This window comes from Vulpes lagopus, chromosome 2 (genome assembly GCF_018345385.1).
Source record: "Vulpes lagopus strain Blue_001 chromosome 2, ASM1834538v1, whole genome shotgun sequence".
NCBI lineage: Eukaryota > Metazoa > Chordata > Mammalia > Carnivora > Canidae > Vulpes > Vulpes lagopus.
Window position 1 is genome coordinate 89,293,214 of NC_054825.1, and position 22,930 is coordinate 89,316,143.

The window sequence follows — 22,930 nt, forward strand, 5'->3', positions numbered from 1 at the left end:
AATTGAAATCCAGGAGGTTTTGAATATTAGTGATGTAACAACTCTCTGATCTACAGTGTGTGTTACACTGTGTGATCTACAATGTGTGCTGTAGGAAGGTTGGTTGCTCCTCTTGTATGTCAGTCTCTTTGCACAGCAGGTGATGTGCTGAGCTTTATAACCTGCTGCTTGATTTTTTTATTTAAAAAATAAGATGGGAGCTAAGTCACAATTGCTTAGGGCAAGTGTCTGATAAAAATGTTTGTGTTTAGAAGTGAGCTAATTTGATTAGAGAACCATGAAATCTCCTCAACAGTGTAATGCAACATCAACTAAATCTAAACTGGCAAAAACCCAGGACTTTGAAAATTAATGAATATTCAATATTGACATGCTCTGAAAATAGCTGTCTTAAATAGGAGGAGGAAAGAAAGGCAGGAGGGAAAGAGGGAGAGGGATATTCTATAGCACTTAAGACATTTTTATTTCTGTCAAATAATATCGTGACAAAGAATCACATAATTCAGTCACCGCAAGAATTGATAACTGAGTGAGTTCAGGGACAGTGTTTTATTAATTTACTTTTGTGTTTCCTGACCCATGAAATCTATAGCTCATGTGTTTCACATAGCACTCTTTCGAACACTTGGTAAATTTTTGCCAAATGATGATGAAAAACGCTATCAGCATGTATTTCATATTTATTAGATGCAGAGTAGGGAAGCAGGTTTTAAGACAAATGAATAAATGGGAACTGATTTTTAAAAATAAAATGGATTGGGAAGACATGGCTTATGTTTATAAAACCAGTGGCCAAAAATATGAGAATAAGGAGGCAGCTAGAGTATATCACCTTGCTAGAGGTCAAATATTGATCTGGGACATCAAAATGTTATAAATATAGAAAAAAATTCCCACATTCATCTTATTAAAAAAGAATAACATCTCCTAATATAAAGCCTCAAAAACACCTCTTCAAAAGTAAATATAAAGAAGAGAGAAAGAAAAATACAGCATTTAAATATATAGCAGTGTTTAGCCAGTACTGCAATGAAACTATTGCCCAATCAATTGCTCAGTCAAGACATACGACTTTTCTGTACAGCACAGTTAATTTATGTTCTGAATTACTTTTTTTAAAAAAGATATTTTATTTATTTATTCATGAGAGATACAGAGAGAGAAAGAGGCAGAGACAAAGGCAGAGGGAGAAGCAGGCTCCACGCAGGGAGCCCAAGGCTGGACTCGATCCCGGCACTCCAGGATCACATTCCGGGCCAAAGGCAGACGCCTAACTGCTGAGCCATTAGGCTTCCTCTGGCTTACTTTCAAACAACACAAGAATTTTGCCGTAGCTCAGTCCTTGGCTGGACATTGATTCTTAAACTCTTCTTCATTTCTACATGGCATACCCAACTGAGTAGCAGCAGAATTGTTTAGGTAAAGGATGGGGTATAGCAGAGTGGTAGCAAGACAGAGACTTAGTAATGGGTATGCTATCCAAGTGGCCTAAGTAAAACGTCTTTAACTCAACAAACATTTATTAGTTTCTTTTAGATATACAACCATGTGCTAAGCCTAGTGATTTACAAAAGTGAATCAGAGGCTGGCCCTGCCCTTAAGGATCTTAGACTGCAGTGGAGGAAATAATTCACAGGCATAAATAGTTAAGAGGAAAATAATTTCTGTCAGGGAAATTATCTCTTTGGTAGAACAAATTCATTCTTTATGTTGACAAGATTCAAATTTATATTTCTTATCCTGTGTTCTCAATTGACCATGAGTTTGGTCCTGTACTCCCAAATGCTATCTGGGCATTTTCAAATTTATGTACAAAAATGATCCTTTATCTATCTCCCCCATCCCCACATAATTGGCCTTAGTGCTTAACTGCTTTGGCCCCAACAAAAGCCATCAATTCCCAAAGAACTCAGGTTTGCTATCCTGAGATGTTCTGTTTATCTCTTGATTGACTACATGTCCTTGTTTTATTGGCCTAATCCTCACAGACATCTCTTGTCTTGCCTTATATATTAGTGGAGTTCCTCACTTCTAAAGATGTCCTGTTTTGGATGGTAAATTATATGATTATGCTCCGTATCTCTCCTCTCATGTTCCTTATTCAGCCTCCCATAATTAAAAGATTCTATGCATCCATTTTATCTTCACCTTTCCTTTTTATCAACTCCCTTGCTCAGGCTTATACCCAGATGTCTTATAGTCCTTTGAACTTTCTTTCTCTTTTAAGTCTTTTCCATTACCAGTCCACCAAACCAACAAAAGAAATATTAAATGATATTGTCAACATACCCTGATCATACTCAAAAACATTCTGTATTTTTTTTTTTTATTCTTTAACCAAACTTTACAAAGTCCACTGAATTTAGTGTCTCTATCATCTTGCCCCCTTTTCTGGTGGTTCAATCCTATTTCTCACTTTCCTTAATGTTTCTCTCTCATGTAATTGGGCCATTTCCACTTTTTGCTGAGCATAACTTGTTCTTTTTTATATTATTCCCATATCCCTGTTGACTGTGGTATCAGCCATGGTCCTGGCAAGAAATAGCACGTTCTACTGGGGAGATGAGCCTAGTTAGTGGACTAAGTACAAAATTGTGTCTAAGGAATCCAACAATCCAACTTTCAGGTTAGTCATAATGGAGAGTTCTGAACATCTTTATTTTTGAAGGGGAAGGGGAAGAAAAAGTTACTGGAACCAGGGAGGATAGTTCTTTGGGGAAGACTGTGTAACAAGAGCATTGGGATTTTATAGATGGACACAGACAACCCACAGTGAATTACTCGAAGACAGAGAACTGGCAAGAGAATTTCCATGACATCATTCTCCATTCCTCTGCTTGTTTCCTATTGGTGTCTTTTAATCTCCAAGACTCATCTGAAATCAGAGACACAAGGGAATCCAAGCTGTTGATACAGATTAGCTATTGGAGTACAGTCCAGGATGAAGAAAGGTGGAGTGAGAATCTGAAGAAGAATATAAAAGATATCTGGCACAGTTCCAGCTTGTGTAATGACTTCTCTCCTACTTAGTGGACCCCCATCACATACGATTTTGGCATAGAGAACCTAAATCCACAAATATCCAAATGCCAGGGTAATAATTTGTGTCTTTTCATCTATCCACATATTCTCTTTGCCCACTGACTCATAATTGGATTTATGCTAATTGACTCTGGGGTCCAATTAGAGAACCATGGGACCTGCACACTGAGCAACTGAGGCCGGTGGTTTCTTTGGAAAGGTAAAGGAAGGTGGAATATGACTAAATAGCTGAAGGACTCTCTGTGTCTTTACCTTTTTCTACATTTTGGAGAGAAGACTGCTTACATTTATGATTTCTATTGAAGAATTAGCCATCAATGTCAGTGTCTCTATATGACATTGATGAGAAAGAGGAGAGGCATGGGAAGAACTGTGAGCTGATGTCGGGTGTTGAGGACAGGAGGTTGCTCTGAATGGAGCTTACCATGAGGAGACAGAACTGAGGGGAGAGAGAGGGCTCTGGCATTTGAACTGTCAATGCAAGCCTCTCTGAAAGGAGAAAGGGAAATTCAGAACATTTTGTTCACGTGAGCCCATCCATTTCCTTTATGGCGTGAGCAATATTTTGACTTGAGTTTTCTTTTGCAGCACTGGAAGATTAGATACTCATATAAAAGAGTAGAACCATAATAACAACCTAATTTTTAGTGGCTTCTCTCAATTTGGTTTGCTGTTCACTTGATGTGACTTTTTTAAATGCCTGTGAACTAATTCATCATGCTCTGCCTTTTATAATGATATGTGACCAATTTTAAATATAAAGATTATTTTGAATTTTGCCCAAATCTTATATGAATATATCGCATATCTACAAACATTTATCAATACCAATTATCTGGGACAGATTGTGCCCAGGCAGATTATATTAAGTTAGCACTGTTTTTGCTATAATATATACAGAAACAGTGAAAGATAGGGGATGGGCATTACAAAAGTTAGTTGGAGTTAATATAAACTGTGTTGGCAAAGTAAAACATTTATAGGTCTGCCTTTCTTCGCAAACATTTGGTAATGAACATGTACTAATACCTTTACATTTTAAGAATCTCTCTGGGATTTCTTCAGCTAAGGGATGATACATTCTTTAAAAAGAAGGAGATCCATGGTGGGGAGTGCTTGAGTGGCTCAGTTTGTTAAACATCTGCTTTCAGGTCAGGTCAGGTCAGGATCTCAGGATCTTAGATCTACCTGCATCTGGCTACCTGCTCAGTGGGAAGCCTACTTTTCCCTCTCCCTCCACCTTTCTCCACTCCTTGCTGGCTTTCTCTATTAAATATGTGTATATATGTATGTATGTATGTATGTATTTATTTATTTATACATATAAGTACGTATTTATACATATATATATATTTGTTGTTGTCGTTGTTGTCGTTGTTGTTGTTGTTGTTAAAGAAGGAGATACATGAGAGAAAGTATTTACTGATATTGGTCACTATTGTGGAATCCATCAGTCCTCACTGGGTTCTCTATTCCCTTTGGAAGCTGGACAAGTTCAAAAATAAAACCTCTCAATGAAAACCAAATCTATAGGCTTTATAGAAAAAAAAACAACTCACTTGTATACATTAATTAAACTTTTTACTTATTACCATAGACCACAATCAAGATGTATGCAGTTCATAATTTGAGAAGTGAATATTGTTAGGATGAATAATAATCAGTAATTCTCATTTGCTAACATAAAACATTAAAAAAACTCATTTCCTCCAAATGGCTGAACAGTTTTATATCAACCATGACAAATTTAATCACAGGAATCTTTTAGCAAATTCATATAAGTTTATTAACTTAAAAATGTATAATAAAAATTTTAGTTCACAACAAAGATCACTTTAATTTATTAAACTTAATTAGGATCACTAAATATAATAATATATACTGCTCCAACAACTAACAATTAGGGAAAACTATTTCTGAATGTTTGGTCAATTACTTGCTAATCTGCAAAGTTCAGTAATATGGTTTCCTGCCATAGTAAATTGAGGTTTCAATGTAAAATAGATGATGCATTCTTTTGGAAATTCCTTTTACAACACAATTAACCTCTTCACCTTTTAGAAAATACATTGTTAGCATATTGGGATGCTATTTAATTTGACATGCTTTATATGGTAGTGATCAGTGCCAAATAACACTTTGTATTTCTCTAAAATTTATTTTACATTTGTTAGTTAGGCTTTCGGCTACTAATTACACCATATTTCAGTTTTTACACAATCCTTTGATCCAGTATATAATAGCAATGTGATAGCAATAACTGCAGGGTGTTCTGGTGGGGGAATCAACATTATGAGATGTAAGAGGGCTGTTTAAGAAAAACAAGAACAAAAAAGTCACTTGGAATAACTGTAGGACTTATCCTGGATGGAATTCCTGTTACAAAAGACATGCCAGGCTATTTCTCTTGTAGGAAATGTTTCATTCAAGAAGTAATAAAAATGTTTCACAAGAATGTATGAATAATGAATAAAGAAAATCATAAGCAGGGAAAAAACATTAATACAATAGCAAGTTAATGCTTTGAGAAGGGGTTTATTTTACAGCTTTAACTGTAAACTGTATTATTTTAGAGCTTATATTAAAATTGGAAGTGCTTTTACAAGTGATTCACTGCCAGCCTCTACCCATGCATCAGTTTCTGTTACAACATGCTGTTGAGTGGAAGGCCAGCTTGTGCTTGAACACCTCCAGGGAGAAGAAATTCATTACCTTGCAGGGCAGCTCATTACCTTAGCTGTGGCATATTCTTTTACAATCTAGTTAGCTGCATACATATATGTCACCTTTCGTTGATAGTAAACTAAAGATAGAGACTAAGTATTATTCAGGTTGTTATCCTATTATAATATCTAGCATAGGGCTATCCATATTCAAGGTGCTCAGTTAATATGTGTTATTTGATGGTGAGCTAAGGATGGATATCTCTACCATCTAGTTCTAAAAAAAGTCCTAGTTTGCTTTCTTTTAGAGAATCTTACAAATCATTGTTCACTACGATCAGGTATACATATGAGTTAAAAACATAGATAACCAACATTTTGTTTTTATTTTACTCTGCTGTCAGTGTGACTTCATTTCAAGGATTCTCCTCTTGTTGATTATCTTTTTGCTGATGCTTATATTAAATGCATCTGAAGTAGATGAATTGTATCACACAAACTATTTTATCATGCTTAGGAGAAAAGCACTAACTGAGATGCTGGTCATAAAAATTCATTGTTTCAGCAGCTGTTTGCTTATAAAATTTTTGTACTAAAAGCTTATAAATATGTACTGCACATTCATTTAGAGGGGAAATAGCATTTCATAGCTTTTTACCATTTTTAAATCTGATTTTCAATAATAAGTTAAAATGATTTTTAATAAACCCCTCTTATAAATTTGCTCAAGAATCACACACATCATGTAAGGTAAAGAAAAAAAAAAAAGACTCCAAAAACTAGGTTTTGAGTACTAGTCTACTTTTTGTCATATGACCTTGGAAGACAATTTAGTTCTGCAAAGATTCAGTTTTTATATATAAAATGATGAAGGAGTACAGGTCCTGTCTATTTCAAAAAGACCAAATAAAATAAAATATTGTGCTGAAAAGAGCTTTATAAAATGAAAAACCCTGCATAAGTATGAGGTATAGTAATCACAGATGAGGCTTACTACAACACCCCCTACCACCAGATTTGAAGACTGTAGGAAGGTTGGCAGACATGTTCTGGATATTATAGCTTTAGATACTGCCCAGAGTCTGCCAGATTTGGTGGACTAGTGCTGAAGTGATAAAGTTGTCAACAGAAACAAATAAGGAAGCCACAGTAGCTCTAATGCATCTAGTAAATCAAATATAGGATATTTCCAGAATAGTATTAACTAGTTTTAAGTTTTATAAGGGCCATCATACATATATTAAAATCCACATTTGTATTTTTTTTTTTAGATCAAGGACAAAAAATTCACAGTAAATAATTACTTTATTTTGTCAGAATTATTTTTCTAGTGGCTCAAATATTAATGAGGTGTGCCTTAAAATGTTACAATACTCATACCTCACACCATATACAAACTGCACTCAAAATAAACCAATACCCTAAATCTAAGAGCTAAGACTATAATACTCTTAGTAAAAAACATAAGAATAAATCATGGTGACATTGAGGTAGGCACTAAATTCTATATATAACAAAAGTACAAGTACTGAAGGAAAAACAAATATATAAATTGTACTTCATAAAATTAAACTCTTTTGGGCATCCAAAAACAGTACTGACAAAATGAAAAGAAAATTCAAAGATCAAAAAAGGACAAAATATTTCAAACCATATATCTGATAAGTATCTAATATTCAGAATATATAAAGAACTGTCTTTTTTATAAAGAACTCATAACTAAACAACAAAGGATAGAATTCAATTAAGATGTGGACAAATAACTTGAATAAACATTTCCCTAAAGATATACCAATGATCAACAAGCACAGGAAAATTTTCTCAAAATCATTGGTCATTAAGGCAATGAAAATTAAAACTACAACGCTTGAAACTAATGTACTATTATGTCAGTGATACCTCAAAAAAAAAAAAAGAAACAAACAAAAATACTTATGAAATACCACTTAATGCCCACTATAGATATAACAATAAAAATAATATTTTATATTATCAAAATATAGTAAAACAGGGATCCCTGGGTGGCGCAGCGGTTTGGCGCCTGCCTTTGGCCCAGGGCGCGATCCTGGAGACCCGGGATCGAATCCCACGTCGGGCTCCCGGTGCATGGAGCCTGCTTCTCCCTCTGCCTGTGTCTCTGCCTCTCTCTCTCTCTCTCTGTGACTATCATAAATAAATAAAAATTAAAAAAAATAAAAATAAAAATAAAAAATAAAAAAACAGCTTTATAAAAAAAAAATATAGTAAAACAACATAAACTATATAGCTATAGTAAATAGTAACCATCAACCAATAATGAGTATTGGTAAGGATGTGGAGACTTTGAAACCCTCATATATTACATTGCTGATAGAGAGCTAAAATAGAGGAGTCATTGTGGAAAACAATTTAGTAATTCCTTGAAAAGGTAAAAAGTAGAATTACCACGTGACCCAGCAATCCTACTCCTAGGTATATACTCCATACAGTTGAAAACAGGTGTTCAAACAACAATTGCATATGAATGTTTGCAGCATCAGTGTTCACAATAGCTAAAAAGTCAACAGAGAAATAAATGTAGCATCTACATACAATGCAATATTATTTAGCCATACAGAAGAGTAAAGTATTGATACCTGATACAACATGGATGAACCTTGAACATATTAAACTGAGTGAAATAAGCCAGACATCACATTGGGTATGATTCCATTTACGTAAATATCCAAAAGAGTTAATTTGGTAAACAAAGGGTTTCAGAACAGGAGGTAGTGGGGGAATGGGGTAACTGGGTGAAAGGCATTAAGGAGGGCATATGATGTGATGAGCACTGGCTGTTATACTACATGTTGGCAAACTGAATTTAAATTAAACCTAAAAAAAGAGCTAAATTGGTAGAGACAGCATTATTAGTGCTTGCTAAGAGGCTAAAGTAACGGATAATTTAAAATGACTGATTCATTGATAAGTTTTTTTTTTTTTTATGGAAGGAGTGATGAAAATGTTACAAAACTTAATACAGTTGCTGCACAACATTGTTAAAGCACTAACTGCCACTAACTGCCACTCGTAGGATTTAAAAGGGCTAATTTTATGCAATGTGTACTTCAATAAAAGGAAAGTCATTTTACTTCTAATTTTCAAACTGGTAAAATGAGAACATCTCCTAGGTGATTCGTTTTCTGTGTATACTAATTCTAGTTTATAATTTCAGTTTGAATAATAAATTGTGTTGAACACATACACATAAACTTCAATAAAAATTAAAGGAGTCTTTATATGTTTTAAGATATGGTGATAAAAATTCTTACTGTGTTTCTCGGGGTGTTTAGGTGGTCATGAACATATAGCTTTGAACCTCAGAGATGATCTGCTAATCAGGAGCTTATTTCCTTTCAATTCTTTCTTCCTGTTTTTCCCAGGAGGAGATGGCTTTCCAGAAATTTGAGGAAGTTGCAAGAAATGCAACTTAATCATGACATACTTCATATTCAGAGACAGAAGGGGCAGAGGCCAAGATATTGAAGGAAAAAGGGAAGATACTTTATCTTAAGATTTTATTTATTTATTCATGAGAGACACACACACAGAGAGAGGCAGAAACACAGGCAGAGGGAGAAGCAGGCTCCTGCAGGGAGCCCAGTGAAGGAATGGATCCCAGGATCCTGAGATCACCCCCTGAGCTGAAGGCAGATGCTTAACCTCTGAGCCACCCAGGCGCCCCGAGAAGTTATTTATTTATTTATTTTTTAAAGACGAATATTTTTAAAATAAATGGATATATTTGGCATAGTTTGTCAGTACAAAAGAAGTCCGGTGAATATAGCAATATTTTATAATTTTATCCTCATTTAAAAGTAACGTTTTATGTACCAACTGAAAAACATTACTTTAAAATTATTCTGTATCTAGTTTCTTCATAGGTTGAAAAATGTTAAAAATATTGGTGAATTAAAATAATGTGTCATTGGAGTGGGAATAAATGAAGTCAAAACATGCTTATATGATAACAGAAGACTTAAAGATTTGCTTTTGCAATTCTCTTGGAAAAGAAACATCACCATAATGTCATGTGATATAATGATACTCTAAATCAAGTTCTCAGTTTTATTTATACTGACATTTATATTGGGAATATAGCAAGCTTTCTGAAATATACAATTTAAAAAAATTTTTTTAAATTTATTTATGATAGTCATGCAGAGAGAGAGAGAGAGGCAGAGACACAGGCAGAGGGAGAAGCAGGCTCCATGCACCGGGAGCCCGACGTGGGATTCGATCCCGGGTCTCCAGGATCGCGCCCCGGGCCAAAGGCAGTCGCCAAACCGCTGCGCCACCCAGGGATCCCCTGAAATATACAATTTTAAACCAAGTGACCAATAATACATTTCAGAAATTTTACCATAGCAATGTGCTTATCATTGGAATATTTAGGAAAATTGTGACCTCACATATTTGTGGAAGGAGGCAGTATAAAAAAATCTATAAGTAACTAATTTGAACAAATTAGTTAACTAAAAACATAGTACTACTAATCAAGCTGACCTATGTAAGTGAACCAAATGATATTACAATTTAAGTAAAAAACCAATACCAATTATATATATTTATCTTAATATTATTCAGTCTTTTAAATTGCTTGTAAATAAGGATCATAGGCCTACATCTTCTCTATTTAGTTTCTTCAAATGAAAATATTATAAGTGAGTCTAGAATATTTTCAATATTTATTTCAATATTTTCAATATTTATATTTATACACATATTTATCAGGACTCTGGGATAAAGGTGACAGAGACTGAGCTCACATTAATTAATTAATTTATTTTTTAATAATAAATTTATTTTTTATTGGTGTTCAATTTGCCAACATAGAGAATAACACCCAGTGCTCATCCCGTCAAGTGCCCCCCTCAGTGCTCGGCACCCATTCATCCCCACCCCCCGCCCACCTCCCCTTCCACCACCCCTAGTTCGTTTCCCAGAGTTAGGAGTCTTTATGTTCTGTCTCCCTTCCTGATATTTCCCACACATTTCTTCTCCCTTCCCTTATAGTCCCTTTCACTATTATTTATATTCCCCAAATGAATGAGACCATATAATGTTTGTCCTTCTCCGACTGACTTACTTCACTCAGCATAATACCCTCCAGTTCCATTCAGGTCGAAGCAAATGGTGGGTATTTGTCGTTTCTAATGGCTGAGGAATATTCCATTGTATACATAAACCACAGCTTCTTTATCTATTCATCTTTCGATGGACACCAAGGCTCCTTCCACAGTTTGGCTATTGTGGACATTGCTGCTAGAAACATCGGGGTGCAGGTATCCCGGCGTTTCATTGCATCTGTATCTTTGGGGTAGCTCACATTAATTTAAATCAAACATAAACAAACAAAGGAATTCTTTGACTCGCATGGTGCTAGCTCTCTCCATATGACCAGAAGCCAAAAATCCATACACAAATGATCAATTATTATCAAAACAAATAAAAATAAAACTTTTTTTCTAATTTCATGAATTAATCTCAGAAAGACTTACCCTGACTGGTATGAATCACATTTCTCAGCTGAAAATAATTGATCTACTCAGGAGGATGAAGCTTTTTCATTGGTTCTCCTAGATGCTGATCACTGGAGATGGGGAACAAGGCTCTTTCTAGACCTTTTTTCTTTTTTCTTTTTTTTTTTTTTAAGATTTTATTTATTTATTCATGAGAAACACACAGAGAGAGGCAGAGACATAGGCAGAGGGAGAAGCAGCCTCTCTATGGGGAGCCTGATACAGGACTTGACCTGAGGCCATGGCAGATGCTTAACCACTGAGCCACTCAGGTGTCCCTCTGTCTGGACCTTATTAATGGAGGAGGAATAACACTCCTCTGTCAACTTAGCTTGCTATATTATTAGAAGAGGTAAGAATGGAGGCAGGAAGACATAAACAAGAGAAGTCCAGTAGTACACTTAGTTTTAAATAATATCATTTAAAGATTTCATCTTTAGGATAAATTATGCCAAGTAATGCATAAAATTCTATGCCATAAGTTTAATGGAGTACTTTCAATCTCAAAGGGGCATTAGTATATCCAATAGCCTGTGCAAAAAAAATGACTCTCTAATAAGATTTTTTAAATATTTTTTTTTTATTTAAGAATATTATAGATTCACAAAAAAATTGGAAAGAGGACAAAGAGATCCCATATATCCTTAACCCAGTTTCCCCAGTGGTTACATCTTATTACATACTAAGAATAAAATATAAAATTTAGGAACTTGACAGGAGTACAATGTGTGTATATAAGTCTGGGTCACTTTGTCACGTGTGGTTTGGTGTAACTGCTACCTCCATGAAATATGGAGCTGTTTTTCCTTTACAGAGGTCTCTCTCACACTACCCCTTTATAGTCATGCCTATCTCCTCCCTCCCCCAATCCTCAATTCCAGGAAACCACCAATCTGAGCTGCATCTCTACAATTTTGTCATTTTGAGAATGTTATGTAGATGGAAACATACAGATGTAACCTTTTAAAATTGGCTTTTTATATTCAGTGTAATGCCCCAAAAGCAATTCAAGTTGTGTATATCATTAGTTCATTTCTTTTGATTGCTGGATAGTAATATTTTGGGTGTGTGTAGTAATTCACCTATTGAAAAATATTTTCATTGTTTCCATTTTGGGCCTATTACAAATAAAGCTGCTATGAACATTTATGTTTAGTTTTTTGGGGGACACAACATTTCATTTCTTTGGGATAAATGCACAGGAATATCACCATTGGGTTGTATGATATGTGTGTTTTCTTTCATAGGAAATTATCATATTCAGAGTGACTATCATTTTGCAGTGAATAATCAGCAATGAATCAGCAATGAATCAGCAATGAATAAGAGATCCAGCAATGAATAAGAGATCCAGCTTCTCTACTTCCTGGCTAGCAATTTGAGCTGCAACTTCAAAAAATTTTAGCCATTCTGGGACACCTGGGTGGTATAGGCACTTAAGTATCTGACTGTTTCTGCTCCGGTCATAATCTCAGGGTCCTGGGATCAAGCCCAATGTTGGTCTCCATCCTTAGCATGAAGTCTGCTTAGCATGAAGTCCTCTCTTCCACTCCCATGCCCATTCTGCTCTTGCTCTCTCTCTCTCTCTAAAACAAATAAATAAATCTTTGAAAAAAATTTAGCCATTCTGATAGGTATGTTGTGATATTTTGTTGTGGTTTTAATTTTCATTTTCTTAATGGTTTATGATCATTTTATCATATGTTTATTTGTCTCTATATCTTTTTGGGTGGACTATCACTTTATTTATTTTTTGCCCATGTCTAACTGGATTATTGTTTTCATGTGAATTTTTTTTTAAGATTTATTTATTTATTTATTTATTCATGATAGACATAGAGAGAGAGGCAGAGACACAGGCAGAGGGAGAAGCAGGCTCCATGCAGGGAGCCCGACGCGGGACTCGATCCTGGGACTCCAGGATCGCGCCCTGGGCCAAAGACAGGCGCCAAACCGCTGCGCCACCCAGGGATCCCCTAATGTGGAATTTTGAGAGTTTTTTATATATTATGGGTATAAGTCATTCATAAGATATGTAGTTTGCATTTTCTCTCAGTCTATCGCTTGTCCTCCAATCTTTTTTTTTTTTAAGATTTTATTTATTTATTCATGAGAGACACAGAGAGAGAGGCAGAGACAGGCAGAGGGAGAAGCAGGCTCCTCACAAGGAGCCCAATGTGGGATTTGATCCTGGACCCTAGGATCACGCCCTGAGCCAAAGGCAGACGCTCAACCACTGAGCCACCCAGGCATTCCCTCCAATCTTCTTAATAGAGTCTTTGAAGGGCAAACATTTTTAATTTTGATGAAGTCCATTATTTTCTTTTTAGACCATGCTTTTGGTGTCTTGTCACAGATCTGTTCACCAGGACCTAAACCTCAAACTAAACCCCATACCTTAGATAAAAATCAACTCAAAATGATCATACATTTCAGTGTAAAGTATAAAAGCATAATTTTAGAAGATGGCATGGAAGACTTGTTATTTTTATATAAAATTGCTGTATTTCCTCTTTAATTAAGAGTTTATTTGAAAATACAGGTATGCCAGGAAATGTTTAGAATTGCTCTGTGTAAACTAAAAGGGAGAAATTATTAATGGCAAAATATTTTAGATTCCTATCAAACTAAGTCATAATCCCTGTTTATCCTGCTCCCTTCCTGACACATATTAGGACATTTCAGCAATAGGTGATGAGTTATTCCCTGATTCAAAAGGCTATTAAAACAGACCCCAAAGTGGTCCAGACATTTTCTGTATTATAATGATATAAAAATCTTGTTAATTATAATGTGCCATCAGCAGTCATTGCTACCTTCTGACTGACATAGGAAGTTCCTAAGATAGGAAACTGTTTTGGGGGATGCAGGGTGTTCCTCGGAGTTCCTGGTGGAGAGCTGTGTCTCAGTGTTCTGTTTGCAGGCTGTGCTGAGTGTTTTACAATAGGAGCACTTTCTATATTGAGGCTGCACCGTATTTGTCATGATACAGTCAGGCCAAATTGAGAGTGGCTGAAAGGAAATGGTCTTTCCTTCCTCCTCAAGCTGTATTTATAATTTCCTATTCATTTTTAGTTTGGCTACGCTGGTGTGGAAATTTTCTTCTGACTGGGCCATAAAACAAGTAAAATTTACTTCTAACCAGCTGGTAGATAAAGTTGAGAGCACCAGTTAAAATAATAACAGAAAGCACTGGGATTTGAATAAGGCAACTTCTTTTGCAAGTGTACAAGTGGATATTAATTCTATGATTCTCTTTTATCAGAGTATGTTTAATCCATAAAAGCTATAACTTATTATAAACAAAATATCCCCTTACCTTTTGGCAGTTTGAGGGAGGAAGGTGGAGGTATACATTTATTGGAGTTCCAAAGTTTAGTTTTAAATAACACGATGTGATTAAACATAAAAGAATTTGGTAACTGACAGAAGACTGCAGTTATGGTATACACTAGTGACCAGTCTTAAGTTCTCCAGGCTCTAGTATTGACAGAAATTCTCAATGAATCATTCAGAAAACTCAAGAGGGGATGGAATATGTATGAGTTGTTGCCAGGCTAACCTTAGAGGCCGTTTAGGTTTTAAAATGGGATAGTAGTATTGGATGGTAATGCCAAGTTGGGATGAAGGAGAGGAGGCACAATTTATTACTGTTGCCAGCTTCCTAGAGATGACTGGGAGACCTGTTTCGGGTTGCTGTGGATATCTCCTAGCACAATAGTGACAACTATCACCATCCCATTTATTAAATCTCAGTAGGAATGTTTCCATCATCTCTTTGCTAAGAATTTTTTTAGATGTAACGTTTTCCAGAAGCATTGGAAAATTTACTTATGTGCCAAAAATAAGAGTGAAATTGACTAGAAGCAGAAAGTCCCTGTCCAAGCTGAGGAAATGCAAAAAGTAAACAAAGGGTATAAATAGCAAAAGAATGTAAGTCTGTGGTTAGCAGTGACGTCTGGATGTCCAGTTTAAAGTTTGGTGCTTTATTCCCATCCATACTTACAAACTGAATAAGATCGTAGCAATATACAAGTCCAAACAGTCTGTAGTTATATGAGCCTTTCATAAATCTGTCATTCTGGAATGTTGCGAGATTTGAATCTTAAAAATGATTATCTTATCAAAAACAACTCATTTTAATTTTCCCTTTTAAATTCATGTTAGAGGTAATAGTATGTACTTTTTTAACCTAAACACACCTTTTACTGTGGCTTATAGATTTTCCAACCTGAAATTACGCTGGTTGATAGTGATAGTTAAACCATGGGAAAGTCTGATGCTTACAGATTTTTGTGATTGTTGTTTGATTTAGCTTACTTTAGTTGTTGGCCTTAAATCTTCAAGATACTTATTATCTTTAAACACAAATGTTCAGAATCTAACAAACATGAAATATTTTCAGGTTCCTCCTTACATGTTTTTTGAGTTGAGATTGTCCCAGATACTGATTATCTGACTGTTAATGTCACTTATGAAGATAAAGAAAATGAAAATTACAGTCAATACCCAATAATTTATGTATTGATCATTCAAAGTACAACAGTTCACTGAGGAAATACACAAAGACATTGGCATTTTCTTTCTAATGCTTTAGGACACAGGTTAGTACTACTGCAGATTTAGATTCATGTTTTTGTAATAAAGATACACTTGAAATGTAAAGCAGCTCATTTCCTTCTCATTCTGTTTGAAATTTTATAATGATATTAACTTCAATTTTAAAATATAACTTATAAAAGTTTGTAGTGCATATATTTAACTGCAAATCCTTATGATTTTATAATATTTAATGGAAATTATGAAACTATCATGGTTTCTATGCAAAGTGATTTAAGACCTAAAAATGAGATAGATGTTAAATTTCCCTCACAGTTTGGGCTGTCTTCTGCTATTTTGAGGTATATTTCATACAAAAAAAAAAACAAAAAACCCAAGAGTCATTGTTACTTTAAAATTTGGTCTTTCTTGCTTTACTATACATTGTAAAATATCACACTAGCCTTTTTCTCTCCCTTTCTCTCTTTCTTTTAGTTATAACTATTTTACAACTATTTTTTTAAAGTAAGCTCTACACCCAACATGGGTGGAACTCATGACCCTGAGATCTAGAGCTGCATCCTCTACTGATTGAGCCAGCCAATTGCCCCTGCAACTAATTGTTTTAATAAAATCTTAGAATGCTATTGACCAGAAAGAACCTTGGATACTATTTTGACCAATCTCTATGTTTTACTTATGAGGAAGCTGAAATCTGAAAGTATTATTCCATAGGAGAGGAAAAATGTCTTTATCTTCCTATCCTATTGGTTCTCAACTGGGTCTGTGTGACAAAAGGCAAACTAAGAAAAGAAAAGCATACTTATTTATTTAATGTAAATTTTACCTGACATGAGAGCTTCATAAGGAAATGAAGACCTGTAGAAATGGTTAATCTGAATGTTTTTATACTAGGTTTGATGAAGAGTAGAAAGTAGGAGAAAAATGTGGTAGAACAAAAAGGGATATGAGCTAAGTGTAGTATACTGGGGGAAACTGTTCATTCAGATTTTTCTTCCCTCTGTCTTTTGAGTTAAGGATGACTCTTTCCTCTGGGCATAGATAGGCAAAGCACTTCTCACATGCAGATCTTATGACCTGCTTCAGGGAAAATCCTTCCTGAACTAGCTGTTTCTCAAATTTCTTCAGCTTAAAATAATCAATATACCAAGGCATCGTATTGGAGGGTAGTATGTCTTGGGCCCCATTAATGTCCTTTAGGTCATTTCTAAGGAAAGTTGTGACAAAGCAAAGGTCACCTACTGGAGCAGAGGTACTTTTTTATAACTAACCATATCATTTATTTAGAAAGTCATCTTGGTGCCCCTCTTTCTTTGAAGTCCAACTGACAATTTCCAGAAATTTCATGGCAGAAAAAGCTGAAAGAGGCAAATATGGCTCTTTTCTAACCATGTAAAGGCAAATATAATGCACTGAGTCTCTAAAAATAGGTGTTTATAATTAAATTGAACATTTTCACATTTCTGGACTTTTTTTTTTTTTTTTAATAATTTTTACCCCTAATGTAGGGCTAGAACTCAAGACTCCAAGATCAAGAGTCTCATACTTGGGTGCCTGGGTGGCTCAGCAGTTGAGCATCTGCGTTTGGCTTAGGGTGTGATCCCGGAGTCCCTGGCTCGAGCCCCACATCGGGATCCCTGCATGGAGCCTGCTTCTACCTCTGCTTATGTCTCTGCCTCTCTCTGTGTTTCTCATGAATAAATAAATAAAATCTTAAAAAAAAAAAAGAGCCTCATGCTTTATCAACTGAGTCATCCAGGTGTCCCACACTTCAGAATTTTTTTTTAAATTTATTTTATCAGACAAGTGACTTAATTTGTGTTTGTTAGTGATTTTTATGAAAAAGTTAACTAATTTTTAAGGAATAATTTTTGACAAGATTATTCCTGAGTACTGTGGTTTTGTTCTTCAGAATGTCTTGGATCTATCTATTTCTTTATCTTCTACAACCATAATCTCCGATCATGTTATCAAAAGCATGACTTAATGGAAAAAGATCATAAGCTTTGAAGCTGAAAAATCAGTCAAATTCTGTCTTGCTAGATGTATGACCTTTGACATTTACTTAAATCTTCTGGGCATTAGTTTTAATATTTCTAAAATGAGACCTGTACTTTATATCTCAGGTGATGTGAGTGATTTTTATTATTTATTTTGCTTATTTATGTAACCTATGGATGTTTGTTAGGTAGTTCATGATTCATTGACTGAATCATTATTTTATTCCTGTTTGAAGAGACAACTATCATTTTTTTATTTGGTGAAACATAAAAAAAACTTCATTATATGGCTTTTTAGCAAGTGACTATAACTATAAAATGCATAAAGTACATACATACTATTACTTAAAAGTTAAAGTCAGTGAGAACTCATTGGAATTAATTCATGGAATGGGTCTTTGAATTTATCTGTTACCAATCTCTCATTTTACCAAAAAGAAAACTTAGCTTAACATGGTGGTGGTTACACAGAAAATTAATGTCAGTTCTGGAACAGAACATAGATCCTAGTACTTACAGTCTCTAGCACTTTCCATAATATTATGCCACCTTTCTTAATAAAAGGGTGATTATGCGGACACCAGGTATACTAATATATTTTAACAAGTATGTTAATATCATGAGAATTTCCAGATACATGTTGCAAGACTTTATTAAATACTTAAGCACATGTACATTAGGATGTGTATTTCTTCAGATGAATATTTAATTATTAAACTGATATCAACTAGAATTAATTTTTAAATGTGTGCCCTAAGTTATAACAAAATTAAATAACATTAGTCTGGAAAACAACACAGGCCATTTTCCTGTGTGTTAGAGCAAAGCTGGATTCTTTCTCTGAGGCAAATATTGACTCTGACAATATGTTATCTCCTCTGTGCATATCAGTGTAGAAATGAAGTGAGTTTCTAACTCTTCATATGTTGTGGCTAGTTCCTAACCGTTCCCAATGAGATATCAGTCCTATGACTGTCATATGGTATGCCTTAAATTGACAATAGGTTATCTCTGCTATCTAAGTACTAATTGGAGTACAACTTTAAATTTACTGCCCCTCAATTCTTACCTAATAAGATTTATTCTGGGATTTATTAGAGATTGAAAAATATGCTAAGAATATTTCTGTAACACATTGTAAAAGTAACTCCTCTATCAAGTCAAACTTCATAGAGTCCACTGTGGGACAATATTATTTTGGCTAGTCCTAGGATCGCTTTCATTGAACCTTACTTTGGTTACTGCCTCTAACCCAAGTACTGGTTACACCAGTGCTCTCTGGAATGGAATCATTTTCCCAAGGAATGCAAAAGCCATTGCTCTTTCTACCAATCAGTACTCACCTCATGAGGACTAAAGGAAGAAAATGTGTCTATTCTTAATAATAGCAGTGGCTATGATTGTCTTTCACTACCATTCTTGGTACTATGATTCTATCTTATCAAGTCTGTAACTCATGAAACATAATTTTTCCTCACTCTTTTTGGGCAATTATAATCATCATTAGGATACACATTAGTTTAGGAAAAGCAAAGTCAGATTTACAGTCCAAATTCTTACAAATTATTTTATGGCATTCACTGGTATATTAACTTTCCTGAATTCACCTCATCCTTTCTCATTTTCTTTTTTTAAATATTTTTAATTGAAGTTAGATTTGCCAAATACCCACCATTTGCTTCAATGTGGATGGAACTGGAAGGTATTATGTTGAGTGAAGTAAGTCAATTTCTTCTTATTTTTCATCATTTATTGTTTTTTAGCTTTCCAGAATCCATGTAACTTTACAAAAAGACTCAAATCATTGTTAGAATAGATATTTGAACAAATAGTATTTAGTATTCAAAATGTATGTCACTGAGAAAGTGATTTGATACAGCTACTCTTGTAGATTAGATGTAATTTTGTAAAATTTTAGAGTAACTGAGGAATCTTTAGAAAACAGAGGTAAAGGGATGTGTCAGTAAACATGTAAAAATTATGATTCTAATAGTAGTAGACCAAGAAGAGGAGGAAGAATAGGAAAAATGGAGAAAAGGATAGAAAAGGAAGAGGAAGGGGAACTTAGCATGTGCTAGGCATCGGGCAAAAAAACAAGGTTTCCATCTACCCAAATTGTACTCAGAAAAAAAAAAAATTACTAGTAGGGAACTTAAGTAATTTTCCTCATGGCAGATAACTTGTAAGTTACAAAAACCAAACTCTCCAACTTTGCTATCAAAACTTTTTAAAATCAACACAACACGAATTCAAATTTTATTTTATGCTTTTTCTTCGGTCTAATTCATTAATCTCACAAATAACTTTGGATTCAGTTGAGATTTCTTATATAATCTGTGCTACTACATCCTGAGAGAATTTAATTTTGTCCTAAAATGACATCTGAAGCCAATATTTATAACCTAGTCCTATGTCCTTGCCAAGTTTCCTGTGCTAATGATCTTAAGCTTCAATAACAGCTGTCATGTAGATGAATTGCAAGGTACTTTGGGAGCTATATGAACATATCACACAGCTTATATCACAGATATATTTTCTCTATCACCCCTGGATTAAAATGTCACCTATTTTAAGAATTCCTAGCAAAGCATAAAGAAAAAACGTGAATACATATACCATGGCCAAGTGAAAATTCAAAGTAAAAATTAAGGTTGACAGAATGTCATTATCACACAAATTAGGCTGGACATGGAAATTAATCTTTGAAATTTATAAAGTGATAATTATCATTTCTTTGTATTTTCATCCATTTTCTTTTAAAAAGAAAATATAAGAAGAAAACTACTTATCAGCATTTTATGGTTAATTAATTCAGGGGTTATTCAATGATATAAAAGGGTTTCATATAATTCTGAAATAACTAATTTAAATCTTACCTTGACTATGGCATACTAAAAAAAATATTTTTATTATAATGCTGATTTCTCTATGATGTATACAATAGACAATGTATTTCAATGTTATTTAAAATTTAAAAAGAAAACATCAAATTTGATACATTCTGTTTTGGTAGAAATCACTGCTAAGGAATACAGGTCAGTGTTTTTCAAGCATGTCTGATCAGAAGAATCTTGTTAAGAATCCAGACTCCTGTGCCCTCGCAGACAATATTGTATCAGACTTCCAAACAGAGGGACTTCATAACATGGCTCTTTTTTAGCACTCCAGTTGACTCTTTTTATCAAGGAAGTGTGGGAAACAATGTTGAAGGTAATATTCACAGTAAGAAAGAAAAGCAATGAGTGCATGCATTCTTCAAAAGCTTAATTTTGAAGGATGTTTACTGCCTTGGGTAGGACCCAAGGATGTCTTGGGATTCAAGACCTATAGATGTCCATTCTCATTTCTCCTGATCTCTGGCTCACATTTTTGAATTGAGCATCATGAGGTAGCCTGTAGTCCCCTGCACACAGTATGTCAGTTTTCATTCCCGTCCTTATCTGCTCCCTCTTTGATGCGATACTTTTCTTCTTTACCTCCTTTTATCCTCTTATCTTCACCATCTTGTTTCTCTTGATTAATTCTATCCATTATAACTCCTTTCATACATATCCTTGTTCCTTGTTGTGTCTTCCTTTATATCTTTCCCATAAACTACTTTTCAGATTCTGAACCTTCATAAAATCCTGAGCATTATTCAACCAATATGTTTACCTCACATAATTGTGGCTTTAATATGCCCTTTCCCTTCACTAGTTGCAAATATTCTGAAGGACTTTATTAATTAATTAATTAACTAATTAATTAATTTAATAATAAATTTATTTTTTATTGGTGTTCAATTTGCCAACATACAGAATAACACCCAGTGCTTATCCCATCAAGTGCCCCCCTCAGTGCCCGTCACCCATTCACCCCCACCCCCGCCCTCCTCCCCTTCCACCACCCCTAGTTCGTTTCCCAGAGTTAGGAGTCTTCATGTTCTGTCATGAACAGAACTTTACCAGGACTTTATTTAGCTTCGCTTGCCTGGCAACTTCATCTGGAACATAGTGGGTGCTTAATATGTGATGATAGTGGATGGATGGAAAGATGGATGGGTAGATAAAGGGTTAAATGAAAGGAAAAATCTTATTCCACAGATTGGGAATCACAGTAAAGTGTATAAGAATAGAGTCTAGACTTGAGTGAGTTCTAGAGCAGTACACACACAGCTTTTTTAGTAAGTCAAGTTGTGTACAATCAAGGAAGAGCCAGAGAACACTATTCCTAAAGGTGCTTGCTAGCTTCCAAATATATATTGGAAATTCAAGGCAGGAGATCCTGGTTCTGATATCACCTTTCCTCACTCACTTGTGTATGTGTGTGTGTATTTGTACCTATGTGTATTTTATAACCTTTTCTGCTGAACCAAACTTGAACAAAATGAGGCTCAGTGCCGCCACTGGCCATACCTGGAAGATCCTGAAAAGCCCATACTGATTAGCTTCAGTGCAGTTGAGTCTTGGTCTTTGTTTTATTTAGAGGACAGGAATCTTGGAAGATAGGGTGTAATTTGCCTCCCATTTGAGAAACTGGATAAAATCTAGATGTACAATCTCAAAAACAAATTAAGTTATAAATTTATCAGGCATAGCCTTAGTTTAGTGTTCTCAAGCATAGAGAAGAATGAGGTGGGTCAGAGGGTTAAGTTCTTCTCACATTGGCTGTGAGTGATATCACAGCTTGTGTCCTCTTGATTTGTAATGGAAATTAGACCCAGTAAGGGGCATCTTACCTTTTAAGCCATGACATTTTTGAAATTATACATTCTAAGCAGGCTGGATAATATTTTAAACAAAACACCATTGAGAATCCAGTTCATCAGAGTCACTGCACATACTCAATTGCTGATTTTTATATTGCAGTATTTTTGGCTCTAAAATCACGATGAAATAACACCAAAAGCAAATGGGCCATATTATGCACAAATTGTTTGCTAAATCTAAATTGCTAAATTGAAGCTTTTTCCAGCTGTGTCAGAACAAAAATATATTCAGCTACAAATATATAGAATTGGGATATTTTGAAGGTGAAAAAATATACTAGGGTTCCATTATAAAACTGATTGAAAAAAGATATCCTTCCTTTAAATTCTGTTTTTTAAACAGAGGAAATCCATATTTCTGAACAAATCCTTTTCACA